Source organism: Lolium perenne, chromosome 4 (genome assembly GCF_019359855.2).
Source record: "Lolium perenne isolate Kyuss_39 chromosome 4, Kyuss_2.0, whole genome shotgun sequence".
Taxonomy (NCBI): Eukaryota; Viridiplantae; Streptophyta; class Magnoliopsida; order Poales; family Poaceae; genus Lolium; species Lolium perenne.
Window position 1 is genome coordinate 182,639,349 of NC_067247.2, and position 14,081 is coordinate 182,653,429.

At 51.1% G+C, this 14,081-nt stretch overlaps 1 long non-coding RNA gene across 1 annotated transcript; it reads right to left on the reverse strand.

The window, feature by feature from the left end:
• Positions 1-265: 265 nt before the first annotated feature.
• On the reverse strand, positions 266-1,396 carry LOC127348736 (uncharacterized). The gene is made up of 3 exons (XR_011756630.1): positions 1,339-1,396; positions 1,020-1,254; positions 266-393 (listed from the first exon to the last, which is right to left on the reverse strand). It is a non-coding gene; the product is annotated as an uncharacterized lncRNA (long non-coding RNA).
• Between the last annotated feature and the right edge of the window lie 12,685 nt (positions 1,397-14,081).

Genomic DNA, 14,081 nt, shown 5'->3' on the forward strand with positions numbered 1-14,081 from the left:
TTATTTATGTTTCTGATAAAATATTCTTGTATGAGTTCCACCTCCAGAATCATGTAAACCACCCTGTCGCTACGAGTGTCAATGGAGGATGGGAGTTGGCGCTGTCGTGAATTTGTAGGAGCACAACAAATATGTTGCTGCAGCAGCCGATGTAAGAGGAAATCCAAATATGTTTTGCCTTGATTAAGTCCACTGCAAATAATTAAGAGCATTGTGTAAGATGATTATCAATGTACAAGTAAAATTAGCATGGTTACAATTCTGCAATGCTTGCTGCCACACCATATGCATCCTCAATATTTTGTGCCAGCCTATGGAGAAATATATTTGATATTCCTCCTACAGCAACAATGAAGGGTCCAGTAGCTAATGTCAAGATGATTTCGAGATATCCTGGATAACACACCCAACTATCAGGAAGTTGATCCAAAATTAACAGTAGTCTGCAGCTCAGATGTCATATAGCTTGGCAAGGACAAACTATACTATACAAGTTCAGAATTTAGAACCACATTCACGCTCTTGAGATAACCTACTGAAAATTCCACTGCTGAAAAAGGCAGTGGATACAAAATATTATCACATAGCCCACTCGCAGGTTTAGGGGTAAAACTTTTGATCATGTATGTCATGAATCAGTCGACAATTAGAGGAGAAATTTAAAAAAACTAAAAATAGTAAGTTTGAATTGGTGGAAAATATCAAAACACAGACATGATGAGAGATTAGAGAGGTACTGTCATCATCATTAGTATTGGCTAAAAAGTGTCTACGTATAAGAAATGGAGGAAGCAACTATCACTTGAATATATACATCACACAACCAAGCATGAAATGCTCTATTATATCATCTCCTTAATTAACCAGAGGAATTAAGTATAACTTCAAGATAGAACAACTGGCAGCATGTGTGTTGAATCCGAAACATGTGTGTACATCATGGCAGGTATACTCTATTATCAAAAATTGGAACTACAACAACTAATTGTGTCCATGAGTGAGCATATTAAACTACACACCTAAGACAAATTGTGTCCATGAGTGACCTTTTAAGTCACTTTGTAGGCCGTGGCACACACCTTCTCACTTTGACCAGACTGAAGGAGTAAGAGATCACTCAACACTTGACTGACAATATCACCATTGTTTCCATAGGTATCAAAGAAACTCATGTCTTGGTTTAGCAAGATTTGGACATACTTTCATCTTATCACTGCTTCTGCCTTTCCCCAGTCAAAATCCAGCATGAAACCTCTGTAATTATAGCAGAGGTGGTCAAATATGTAACACAAGGGTACTGTTTAGTGATTTCTATAAGTTGCTACAGCCTCATCTTACCTATCCATCCAGCAAAGAAAACACCAATGGCTATATAGAGGAAGTATAACGCATGTTGTAGAGCCAACAAAAAAAGGGAATTTGTCAAACACAGACAAATAATCCGGTAGAGACAAAAGCTAAGAGAGGAAGAGATCAAACTAAGTGAGGAAAACATACAATTGAGAATTCAGAATTGCATTTCTTTTATGTACATAGACTGTCCATTACATAATTTTATCATGTCTAAGCATATATATAAACACTCGTTGCACACTTGTATGTGAAAGAAAGGATTCACCTATGTTATAGAACAGGAAGGCTTTTCTGAATATATGGAATTGCTCCCCATATAATTTTGTTCTCTCCAACTCCTCAACAGCTATAGCCTACAAACAGAAATTGAGCTTGTAAATTTTATAGCCCAGAAATAAATATTGGACAGACTTGAACCGAGCAGTGTGGGGCACGACAAAATACCAGTGACCAGTCGCGGACGAGGTGGGCAAGGGCGTCGATCATCAAATCCGGGAGCATGTCGTACTTGGGCCACTCGAGGAGGCTCACAGCTGTGGATTCGGGGAAGACCAGGTCTGTGCCTCTGCCTCCACCGATGGGAATGAAGGAGAGCCGAAGAGGAGAGGGTTCATGATGCAGTCGATGTCCTCCTCCAGCCTGAGCTTCAACACGCTCGCCGCCTCCACGGGGGTCAATGAGGGGCCTCGGAGTAGCGTGCTAGCTGGGGTCGCGGGGGGCCTCCGATGAGCTGGGCGGAGCGAGCCGACATGCCCCCATCTGGCCGCTTGCGGCGATGAGCGGAACATCCATGGCGCCGCACTGTATTTCCTGGGCCAGCTAACGCGGCGGCCCGGTCGGCCTCAGTCGCCTCCACATCTTGGAGCTGGAAGAAGGGGTGGCCGACGGTGCGGTCGATTCACCGTGGAAGATGAAGGCCCGGATGGTGGCAGGGCGCGCGGCGGCCCGGCCTCAGTTGCCGCCATGGCGCGGACGGTGGCAGGGCACACGCGGCGGCCCGACCTCAGTCGGCGCCCACGGCGCAAACTTCTGACGGAGCTGTGGTTGAATCGGTGGAGGTGTCGTCGGCGACCAAGCTGAGGCAAAGCAGTTGCGCTGAGGCGAGGCACGGATTGGGCTCTACAGTTTTCTTTTTTTCTTTTCCATTTGTTTTTTAAAAGATACATACCGGTTTGAGACGAAGCAAAGTCAGAGCCTGATTTGTCTCCTCGGTAGAGGAGCCGGTTTCGGCAGCGTATCTATCCAGGGCAAATACACACACTTGACGATAGAGAGGGGTAGTCCGTGTGTATTTGTGTTTTAAAATCTTAATTTAAAACCATTAAAACTTCTTGATAATTTGTGAAATAAAAAATTTATCATAAAAAATATCATGATATTCTAGACAATAAATATTTTGTCTAACATTTTTGGGTCGATACATCTCACTCGGTATCAGGACTACTTGCTAGGGTCATATGACACATTGTTGAAAACTGAGTTTACTCGACTCGACATCGACGTCGCTAGACTCCAGCATGTGAACGAACGAACTACAGATGCAACACAATGGATGTTTTAATTCTAACGAAAATCGTGCGCCTAAAAACCAGAGCTGGGACCAAATTGCGTACCTAGATTCATCAGGCGCGGCCGCCACCGTCGAAGAGAGTAACAGAGCGGGGACTTAGAGGAATCACACGACGGAGGGCGCGGTGGGATGGCTGCCTTCCGTTTCTGCTTTGCCGCGGTGGCAGGCCCTCCTGCCTTTGATTTCTGTAGCACCCGGGCAGCCTTGGCCATTCACGGGATAAGTTTGTTTGTCTAAAAGAAAAGGAGTTTTTAAAAGTTGGCTTTCAATAACCACGGTGAATCTAAAAAAAAATTATATTTCACTGATTTTGAAATAATAGAAAATAAAAAAGGCCGCGTGCTAAAAAATGCTCACTCGTAACAAAAATAAATCGTGCATTAGAAAAAATATTCATGTTGTCCAACAATTGTTAAAATGATCATTATTTTACAAAAATGTTCTATTTTCAAAAAAGGTTCACCAATTACAAAAAAAGTTCATGCATTTTAAGAAATGCATGTGTGTTGTAAATTATATATATATATGAATTGAGAAATAAAATTTAAAGACCCGTGGCAACGCACGGGCATTTGTACTAGTACGAAATAAAAGGCAGAATCTGTCAAAACAGAACAGTCCGTAAAGACGAATTTTATTGAGCCACCAGACTTGCTCAAATGAAAATGCTCAAATTTAATGAAAGTTGCGTACATATCTGAGGATCACTCACGTAAATTGGCATAATTTTCTGAGTTACCTACAGAGAATTTTGCCCAGATTCGTGACCGCAAAGAAATCTGTTTCTGCGCAGTAATCCAAATCTAGTATGAACCTTACTATCAACGACTTTACTTGGTACAACAATGCACAAAACTAAGATAAGGAGAGGTTGCTACAGTAGTAACAACTTCCAAAACACAAATATAAAACAAAGTTGCTGTAGCAAAATAAACACATGGGTTATCTCCCAAGAAGTTCTTTCTTTATAGCCATTAAGATGGGCTCAGCAGTTTTAATGATGCACTCGCCAGAAATAGTAGTGGAAGCAAAAGAGAGCATCAAGAAGCAAATCCAAAACACATTTAAGTCTAACATGCTTCCTATGCATAGGAATCTTGTAAATAAACAAGTTCATGAAGAGCAAAGTAACAAGCATAGGAAGATAGAACAAGTGTAGCTTCAAAAATTTCAGCACATAGAGAGGTGTTTTAGTAACATGAAAATTTCTACAACCATATTTTCCTCTCTCATAATAACTTTCAGTAGCATCATGAGCAAACTCAACAATATAACTATCACATAAAGCATTCTTATCATGAGTCTCATGCATAAAATTATTACTCTCCACATAAGCATAATCAATTTTATTAGTTGTAGTGGGAGCAAATTCAACAAAGTAGCTATCATTATTATTCTCATCATCAAATATAGGAGGCATATTGTAATCATAATCAAATTTATCCTCCATAGTAGGCGGCACCAAAAGACTACTATCACTATAATCATCATAAATAGGAGGCAAAGTATCATCAAAGTAAATTTTCTCCTCCATGCCCGGGGGACTAAAAATATCATGCTCATCAAAACCAGCTTCCCCAAGCTTAGAATTTTCCATATCATTAGCAACAATGGTGTTCAATGTGTTCATGCTAATATGTTCCATGGGTTTTTTAATTTTCGGATCAAACCATCCATATCTTAAATCAGGAAATAGAGTAAGAAGTTCATTGTTGTCCATTATGCCTTACTAGTGTAAACAAGAAACAAAAAGATGCAATTGCAGGATCTAAAGGAAATAGCTTCGAGCACAAACACAATGGCGCCAGAAAAGTACTGTTACCTGGAACCGGAGTATGAGTGCATTTTACCTTTCCTCCCCGGAAACGGCGCCAGAAAAGTACTTGGCGCGTAGTTGACGAGGGAGGAAATGGTGTAGCTTTCCTTCGTTCCCCGGCAATGGCGCTAGAAAAGTGCTTGATGTCTACGGGAGCTTCTATTCTTGTAGACAGTGTTGGGCCTCCAAGAGCAGAGGTTTGTAGAACAGCAGCAAGTTTCCCTTAAGTGGATCACCCAAGGTTTATCGAACTCAGGGAGGAAGAGGTCAAAGATATCCCTCTCAAGCAACCCTGCAACCACAAAGCAAGAAGTCTCTTGTGTCCCCAACACACCTAATAGGTGCACTAGTTTGGCGAAGAGATAGTGAAATACAAGTGGTATGAATGTATATGAGCAGTAGTAACGGTGCCAGAAAAGTGCTTGCTGGCGTGTGCTTGATGGTGGTGATATTGCAGGCAGTACAGATGCAGTAAAACAGTAAACAAGCAGCGATATCAGTATTTAGGAACAAGGCCTAGGGATCATACTTTCACTAGTGGACACTCCCAACATTGATCACATAACAGAATAGATAAATGCTAGACTCTACACCCTCTTGTTGGATGATGAACACCACTAACTGTGTAGGATTACACGAACCCTCAATGCCGGAGTTAACAAGCTCCACAATATTCGATGTTCATATTTAAATAACCTTAGAGTGCATGACAGATCAACATAACCAAACCAAGTACTAACATAGCATGCACACTGTCACCTTCAGGCTACGAAAGGAGGCATAGATCACATCAATACCATCATAGCAATAGTTAACTTCATAATCTACAAGAGATCACAATCATAGCCTATGCCAAGTACTACACGATGCACACACTGTCACCATTACACCGTGCAGGAGGAATAAACTACTTTAATAATATCACTAGAGTAGCACACAGATGAATTGTGATACAAAACACATTGTAATCATAAAGAGATATAAATAAACACTTCACTATGCTCTTCATAACAGTGAATAAGTATTCTGTGAAATATAGCCTAAGAGACCCACACGGTGCACACACTGTCACCTTTACACACGTGGGACAAGGAGTCTCCGGAGATCACATAAGTAAAATCCACTTGACTAGCATAATGACATCTAGATTACAAGCATCATCATATGAATCTCAATCATGTAAGGCAGCTCATGAGATTATTGTATTGAAGTACATAGGAGAGAGAGATTAACCACATAGCTACCGATACAGCCCCGAGCCTCGATGGAGAACTACTCCCTCCTCATGGGAGACAGCAGCGGTGATGAAGATGGCGGTGGTGTCGATGGAGGAGCCTTCGGGGGGCACTTCCCCGTCCCGGCGGCGTGCCGGAATAGAGACTCCTGTCCCCCAGATCTTGGCTTCGCGATGGCGACGGCTCTGGATGGTTTCTCGTACCGTGGCTTTTCCGTATTGAGGTTTTAGGTCAGGGACCTTTATATAGGCGAAGAGGCGGAGTCGGAGGGGCGACGAGGCGATGACACAATAGGGGGCGCGGCCCAGGCCCTGGCCGCGCCACCCTATCATCTGGGGCCCCTGTGGCCCCCCTCTGGCGGCTCTCGGGTGTTCTGGATGCTTCCGGGGATTCTAAGATGCTGGGCTTTGATTTCGTCCAATTCCGAGAAATTTCCTTACTAGGATTTTTGAAACCAAAAACAGCAGAAAATAGGAACTGGCACTTCGGCATCTCGTCAATAGGTTAGTTCCGGAAAACGCATAAATATGACATAAAGTATGCATAAAACATGTAGATATCATCAATAATGTGGCATGGAACATAAGAAATTATCGATACGTCGGAGACGTATCACCCATCTCGAGCTATGGTTAATCCTAAGACGCGAAATTAGATGCAGGAGAGGCGCAAGGTCAACCTGAAGATGTTGGTGGGCTCGGTGAGGCTTGATGTGGTCGGAGACGAGCTCACCGTCGCGGATTCCGGCGATCTGCTGCAAGGGGAAAATCCCAAATTGGCATCGCCCTGAGCTCCCCCACTCGATTCCTTCCGCCAGGAGAACCTACATCGGTCGGCGGATCCAACGAGCTACTACACTGAGCTTAGGGTGGTTTCCTCCGTCGAATTCGACCACGATTCCGGCGAAGTGTTGAGGAAGAACATGAGAGATAGAGGGGTTCTGGAGAAGAATGAAGGCGTGGAGGAGGATTAGGGTTTCCAGGAGGTCTTCCTCGTGCCTTTATATGCTGTGGAGAGGTCGGGAACGACGACAGTTCACCGGAGACGGCCGAGATGCGTCGGTGCGTGAGTTGCTCGATTTGGGCACGAATCGGGACGCACCGAGGATAAGACGGACGTGAAGTTGTTTGTACGGGGTTCAGAGGTCGCCTGCGACGTCCAGAGCGTGCTCATCTCCAACGAGGACGTGGCCTGAGCTCACCTCTGCGCTGTCGACGCCGGGGAAGAAGAAGAAGAGACCTTTTCTCTTCGCACGATTATTAAAGCTCTCGAAAGGTATCTGTTTTGGGCTGGGCTATTCTTGGTCCTCTGTCGGGCCACGTTGTGGGCTGCTGCTGGTCTGGTTGGCCCAACAGGTAAGCCAGGTGAGCCTTTTTCCTTTTCTATTTTCCTTTTCTGTTTTCATTTTCTGATTTGAATTTGTTAGTTGAATTCAAATTTGAATCTTGTTTTGTTTTGCAGGTTCTAAAATATTTGAATTTCAATATCACTTCATGATAATACTTACTACATAGTTCTTTTGTTTAAACAACTATTGAATTTTAATTAGAGTGACACTTTGTGAGGTTTAATTAAAATGGAGATGGTTAAGATATTGATCACCATTCTTTTATAATTTAGGAACCATTTCTGTTTAAATGACTTGAAATTTACCACATGTGCATGGTGAACATATTCTATTCTGCAAGGGCTTAACCCTAATGATTACTCACATATAATTGAATTATGGTTAGTATTTAAATTAAATGGTGTTGAGAATGGGATGGGTTTATGATTTTATGTGGGGAATGGTTTATAAAGTGTAAACAAAATGGTTGGATCAACCCTATATTCATTACTCTTGCTTAACAAACTCTTGTTTGAACTATTTGAAATGAATCCTACACTCATCATGATTAACTCTCTTACTGAGGTGGTGCTATTTTATAAATACTATTCATTTGGTTCACTTAGGCAAAGTATTTGGATAACAAAGTAGAATAGGGTATTGGTTTCATTCTACTCACCAAATGGCATTTAGTTCTAAAGTATAGATGGCTTGGTTTATACTTGTGATCCATGATCCACAAGTTAGGATATAATATTTCATGTGGAGTGGATTCTATGTGAAAAGGTTTAGGGTTTTGGTGATGCTTCACTAATTGAAGTATAAAATAGGCATGTGTCGTGGTATCGTCACGGCATATGCCATAGGGTGGCTAACGAAGGTGGTTCCTAGGAGATCTCACGGCAGTATCCAGATGCGGGTATGGGGACGAGCGACACGGCGACGTACCCAGGTTCGAGGCCCTCCGATGGAGGTAACACCTCTACTCCTGCTAGGGATGTATATGATGATCACACAATACAAGGTTGCTCCTTGAGCTGTATCCGGCTGCTCCTGGGAGGCTAAGGAAGACAAGTGTCTCTCTCACAGGGCAGCGCTAAGGGTGGAAGTGAAGGGAGAATGATCGATCCCCTGCACGAGAGGGGGTAGTGCGGCTTATATAGGCACCGGCACTTTACATATAAGACCCTATAGTCTACTGGCCGGCTTGGCCGGCTCCGGCTTCCGCTCCTTCCCGAGGCAGTGACGTCAGGAGCCGTTGAGGCCTCATGGCCTGTCCCATCCGGCTGCCGAGGTCAGCGGTATGGAGAGGAGGTGTCCCTATCGCCATCAGCCACTGTAGCCAGTACGGATCGACGTGGACCATGATGGCCTGTCCGGCGCGTGGCACTATTGCTCCACAGTGCCCCGCGCTTTACGGAAGATGAAGTCAGCGTGGACTTTGGGAACCCGGATCACCAACCCGGTTCCTTCCAGTGCAAGACTCGCCAGCTTCGAGTCGGTCTGAGGTACAAACCCCAGTCGGATATGGCTTGTAGAAGCCGGCCCAGCTACAGCATTGTCGGCCGTAGCCAGGCCGACTAGGACCTAGAGCCAGCCGGCTTCCGGACCAGCCGGCCACGGCGCCAGCCGGCTGCTCCTCAGCCGGCCTTTGCCGCGTGCCGGCCAGTGGCCAGCCGGCTGCTCCGCGTCCATTGCCCTACCCGGGGTCTTCCCCCCGACATTACCCCCCGAAGCTGGCAAGGTCCTGCGTTTAGAAGGACCTAGGCAGGTTTTCCTGGCTTTTGATCTCTTGAATATACTTGACGGCACTCGGAGGGGCCGACTGAGAATTTCCATTCAGCCGGCTGCGCCCTCATCCGGCTCGTTCCGGCCGGCTGCTCCTAGCCGGCCACTATTTACACTTATGCAGCTTTTGCTTTCTCACAAGTTTTGGCGATGTCTCCGCCTTGCTGGGCGAGTTTTGGGCCGAGTCGAATTTAATGTCCGGCTCCGGCTTGCGGTGCGCCGGAGTCTCCGCCGCCTCGGGTCCTGCACCCGACTTGACCGGTCTGACGTCAGGGCTCTGCCGCCGGTTCGTCTGGTCACATCACTGTCTCCTCCGGATCCGGTGCGGTTGTGGGCGACGTGGTGTGGCGGTTTCTAGTAACCGTAGCGAACGTGGGAGGAGTTATGGCGCAGAAAATCCGGGCGACGTGGCCACATCCGCCACTTGGAGGCCAACAGTCCGCCCCGGGCGGCTATAAATGCCGCGCGGGGGGGGATCGAGGCGGCACTCCCCGCACTCCTTCTTCTTCCTCGCGTCCGCGCTCCGCTCCGCTCGAGCTCCTCGCTGTTCTTCCTCGCACTCTCGCTGCTCCGGCGAAAGCTTCACTGGCGAACTCCGGCGAGCGCATCTTCGTCAAGCCGCCGCCGCCACTCCGTCGAGCCGGCGCCACGGGGCCCCGCGTTTCAACCGTGCGCCCTTCGCCGCCGCCGCCGCCGCCGCCCTCGCGAGGTTCCTCTTCTCCATTTCGCCTCTCGTGGTCCTCTTCTTCCTCTTCTTTGTCAATGGCCTCCGCCAGTGGATCTTGGAGGGGATCGTACATGAGGGACGATGACATCGAGCGCTTGGTGCGCCTCCGCCGGATCCCGTCGACGGTGGCCACGAGGGCGCCCGGCACGGAGGTGGAGCCCAAGCCGGAGCCTGGCGAGCGCGTCGTCTTCGGCGCGCACCTCGACCGTGGGTTGGGTCTGCCGGCGTCCAACTTCTTCCGCCACTTCCTCGAATACTTCGGCTTGCAGCCGCACCACTTGCCGGCCAATGCTTGTGTCCTCCTCAGCTGCTACGTGGCTTTCATGGAGGCGTATGCCGGCTTGTGGCCGGACATAGATTTCTGGAGCCGGCTCTTCTTCATCAAGGCGCAGACCACCGACGGCCACCTGCGGACCTGCGGCGCCGCCTCGATCTACTCCCGGCCGGGTACGCCCTTCCCCAAGATTCCAACCGTTGACTCGGTGAAGAATTGGCAGATGTCATTCTTCTACGTGCGCAACGAGAACCCGCTCTTCGACCGGATCAACTTGCCGGAGTTCAATCCGGCCCCTCCAGTTGGCCGGATCAACTGGGGCTACAACGCCCGCATGACGGACCCGGACGCGGAGGTGAGCCAGCTCTGGGACTTCCTGGGGGCCGCCGTCGGGAACGGGCTGACCGCCGAGGACCTCCTCTGCACCATCGCCGAGCGCCGGGTGCTGCCGCTTCAGATGCGCACCCACAAGATCGGGCACATGTCCGGCCGGTTCGACCCGACCCGGACGTCCAAGGCGCCGCTCACCAAGGCCCAGGTGGCCCGCCGGGTGAACAACATCACCAAGGCGAACATTCCTGAGGACTGGAACTATGGGTTGGCGCCCCGCAACAGGGACCTGCCGCCCGAGCTGGTAAGCTTGTTGTTTTGGCCGACTTCCAGCTTGCGGCTATGTGGCCGACTACTTTCTCTTTCTGCCGACTTCCGGCTTACTATTTGCTTATGTCTTCTGTTTTTCTAGCTCTTTGACCGCCAGAACGTCGAGGACGGCGACCTGGCAACAAGGAGGTGGACGCCGGATCACGCTGATCCGGCTGACCAAGCCGGCGACCAGACCGGTGACGATGACCTGCTGCAGGCGCCTGACCTAGGCGGCCAGGGGGAGCACAATCCGCCTCCTTCGCCAGAGCAGCAAGAGGACGACGAGCCGGCGACGTCCGCCACGGGGCCAATCCCCGCTGTGCCCCTGCGCGCGAGGCCGCCCAGCACCACGGCGACTTCGGTGCCCAACGGGAAGAAGCGGGTCGGCGACCCCCGCTCCACCGTCGCCTTGGAGGCGAAGGTGAAGAAGCTCCACCGGCAGCAGCCGAAGAAGGTTCCGGAGCAGGCCGGGTGAGTTCTCTTTTTCTCTTGTTTGATTCCTTTTCTTTCCTTACTCTTTATGCTTATCTCTTTCTTATTTGTTCGGCTAGGGCTCCCATCAAGTTCACCCAAGGCGGTGGCTCCCGGCAGGTTCCGCGCGTTGTGTCGCCGCCTCCGCGACAGAGGAGGGAGCCGACGCCACAGCCTTCGGCGCGCGCGCCTACACCGCCGCCGCCTGCGGGTACTCCGCCTCCCGCAGGGGCGCCTTCCTTCGCTGTGCCATTGGCTTCGGCGCCTGGCCGCGGCACACGGGCCGAGCCGACGCGCCAGCCGACGCTGGACGACATGTTCCCGCGCCGCACTCGTCTCCTAGACCCAGCGGCTGGAGCCGGCAGGGGCATGCCGCCTGCGACCGGAGCCGGAGCCAGCAGGGCTGCGCCGCCTGCGACCGGAGCCGGAGCCGGGCCGAGCGTGGTGGTGTTGGTGGAGAGCCCGGAGGAGGCACCTCCAGCGCCGTAGATGGCTGCCCCGACCGGGCCGACTGCTTCACCCGGAGCGCCTTCGCCTCCGGAGCTGACAAGGGAGGAGCCGGCCGGGAAGGAGCCGGCGAGGGACGATCCGGCGCGCGCGGAGGACACCGGCTCGCGCGCGCTGGTGAGGACGGAGGCCCCGTCGGCGTCGTTGGGGGGCCTGCACATTGCCAAGGGCACTCGGCTTCTGCACGTGCCGTCCGCCTCCGACTCTAGCCTTGGCTCGGCTGGCACCATGGAGCAGGCGTGGCTCAGCGCGGACTCCTACGAGGTGACCAGCCGGGAGGGGAACCCAGGCCAGGCGTCGGTGAAGATGTTCTTCTCCGGCTTCCAGGCCAACCTCAAGGCCAGGGCTGCTGAGACCGCGGCCAACCTCGCCAAGGTGGAGGAAGCAAGCAAGGTAAGCACTTCATCTGTTTTTTAATCTGGTTATTATCCTGGTAGCCCTCCGAGGCGTGGGCCGGCTGCTTGGAGCCGGTCCGGGTTTCGTCTAGCTGACTGATTTTCTTTCTGCCTAGGCTGTGACGGAGCGGCGCACCAACTTGTACAACCGCGGCGTGACCCACTATCACAAGGCCAAGCTTGACCGGGCCGACTTGGCTCGCGAGCTGGAGGCCGTCAAGGGTAAGATCTTTCTCCTTCCGACTTGATGTCTTCTTCCTTTAGTCTTGGTTGGCTGACGCTTCTTTCTGGCTGCCTTGCAGCTGAAGCCGCCAAGGTCCCGCAGCTGGAGGCGGATCTTCGGGCTGCTCGCGCTCAGTGCGCCGAGAGCGAGGAGGCGGGCCGATCTGCTGCCGCCAAGCTCAAGGTGGCTGAGGGGGAGCTGGTGCGGCTGCGCCGGCTTGAGGAGAACCACCTCAAGGAGCTTGCCCTCCTCAGGACGGCTGAGAAGGAGAAGGTGGACGACCTGAGCAGGCGGCTGACCGAGGTGGAGAAGCAGCGGCTTGCGCTTCAGGAGGAGGTCACCACCAAGACCACGGAGCTGTCGGCCACCGCCAAGCGCTGGGTGGAGGAGATTGGCGCGCTCGACCGTGGCCTGTCGGGTGAGTGCTTTTTCTTTCTTCATTTCCCCTTTGCCTGCTTTCAGCTGTCGGCTGCCGGCTTAGGTTGGCAGCCGGCGGCAGAAACTTTGATTTTTTCGCTATCTCCATCTTCGGGCTGGGGGCAGTCGGTTCTTGCCGGCTGCCGCCAGGCTTTTCCTTTTCTCCTTCGAAATCTCCATCTTCGGGCTGGGGGCAGTCGGCTCTTGCCGGCTGCCGCCAGGCCTACTTTAGGACTTCGAAAATTCGCGTTTTTCAGCTTATTTTGGCTTTGACGATTTCTGACGTACTTCTTCTTTGCAGCGGCCTTCCCGGAGGCGCAGGACGCGGCGTTGGCGGCTGTTGGCGTTGCGCGTGAGGCTAGGAGGCGGGCGACTGGCGAGGGCAGCTCGGAGTACTTTACCATGGAGGATTACATGGCATCCATGGCCGCCCGCGTCGAGCCCATCACCAAGCTTGGCTGGGAGCTCCGGAAGGCGGCTGATGAGCTGGTCCAGATGCTGTGGCCCGCGGAGGCGGTGCCGCAAGATCTCTCCAACCTCATCTCCTGGCTGGAGCGGGCGCCGGATCGCTTCCTCGACTGGAAGGAGTCTGCCACGCGCGCTGGAGCCGACATGGCGTTGTCCTTTGTCCTCTCCTGGTACAACGAGGTGGACCTTGGGCAGCTCGAGTACCGGCGAGCCGGCGTGGAGGACAAGCTCCCGGCCGAATACAAGACTGCCCGGCTTGCCCGAGCCAGCGCCATCGCCGACTTCGTCGACAAGGGCCTCTTCGTCGCGGACCCGAACCCGCCGTCTGACGATGAGGATGAGGAGATGGAAGATGAAGAGGCGGAAGATGCGCCTGGGGACGACCCGGCAGCCGGCTCCGCTGATGCTCCTCCGGCTGGTCCTCCTCCAGCCGGTGCTTAGTTTACCTGTCTTTTAGTTGTTGCTTTTGCCAAGACAATTTGTTAAATCCCCGGGATGCCGGGTGCACATGTATGAATATTATCGTCCTTTTATTATGTCACACTTTAATGTGTTTGTTAATCATTTGTGTGCCGACTTGCTTTCTTTCAACTTGTTCGCTTTTTCCTATCCGCCCCACTCTTTGGCTTTGCTCTTGCCGGTCGTACGTCCGACTTGCGATCCGTCGCCGGATCAAGAGCGGGCCGCTGGGTGAGGCCGACAGTATTTCAGTCGAACGAGCCGAGTTCGGCAATCCGGCACTTTTGTGAAAAGTTGCAAGTCAATTCGCTTTTACTCTTTCCCTTAGTCGTCTTTCGCGTGCCGGCTCCCTAGGCCTTACTTCCGCCAGCCGGACAGCCGGGTTGCGGTCTGTAGCTGGATCGGAAGC